Source organism: Otolemur garnettii, unplaced genomic scaffold, assembly GCF_000181295.1.
Source record: "Otolemur garnettii isolate 467f Iridium unplaced genomic scaffold, OtoGar3 scaffold00035, whole genome shotgun sequence".
In the NCBI taxonomy this organism is placed as follows: Eukaryota; Metazoa; Chordata; class Mammalia; order Primates; family Galagidae; genus Otolemur; species Otolemur garnettii.
The window spans coordinates 644,737-645,748 of record NW_003852430.1 but is presented as its reverse complement, the minus strand read 5'-3'; the positions used below and the strand labels follow the sequence as shown (position 1 = coordinate 645,748).

The following is a 1,012-nucleotide window of genomic DNA, read 5'->3' as shown; positions in this document are numbered from 1 at the left end:
GTCCCAGCTACTTGGGAGGCTGAGGCAGGAGACTCGCTTGAGCCCAGGAGTTGGAGGTTGTTGTGAGTGTGATGCCATGGCACTCTACCCAGGGGACAGCTTGAGGCTCTGTCTCAAAAAAAAAAAAAAAAAAAAAAAAGAAGTGGAGAGTTTAGGACATACCTTTGAGCCCAAATATTGTTACTGAACCACAGTGAAATAGAAACTTCAAGTGTATAGCTTCCTTCTTATTTAAAGAGAGCAATAACTTTTTATTGCCTGGTTTGCCTTTGTCAGTACCTTAAAGCAAAACAAAACAAAAAGAACCAATGTTTTGACCCATCTAGCAAAGAACACATGACTGGTTATTGGCACATAGCTCTAACCAAGTACAAAGTTTCTACTTTTATATGAAGTCTTCCACTATCCCCAGTGCACCTGCCTAGGCTTAGTGGTACAGTTTTTCAGCCAAGTTCTTGTGTAAGCAGTTCAGTTTCCTTATCTGTAAAATGGGGGTAAGAACTATACCTACCTCATCAGATTATTGTGAAAGTAAAAGTGTATATATACATGAATTAGAACAGTGTGTGGCACATAGTAAGTGCTACACATATATATATGCTATGCATTATATATTATATATGATAATATTTGATTAACCTCACTATTAATTCATATTAATTCACTTATAATCATGTTGCTATTGATTTTACCAACAGGATATACACTGACATTAATACTCATTGCATTTTTGTGTCAACCTGTTGGCTGCATTTTATATAATTTTTAAACAATGTCTACTTAAACAGTACAAATAAAATCCCCAATGAGACTAAATAATTCACTATTCTCTCCTGACATAAAAGATGCAGAAAATTTTATTATGAAAATGAGATGGTAAATATCATGTGGCTATCATAAAAATACAGAAATAATTGTATAGGCTTTTAAAAATGATTTTAAAAGCACGTTATTGCTTCTATCATGTCTTAATCAGAAGCACAGATTGACTACTGTGTTTCTGGACATCAAT

General features: G+C 34.3%; 1 protein-coding gene across 1 annotated transcript in view; it reads left to right on the top strand.

Annotated features, from left to right (window-relative positions):
• Window positions 1-1,012, top strand: part of PKHD1 (PKHD1, fibrocystin/polyductin) — a 435,622-nt gene that overhangs the window by 314,971 nt on the left and 119,639 nt on the right. The window lies entirely within an intron of this gene.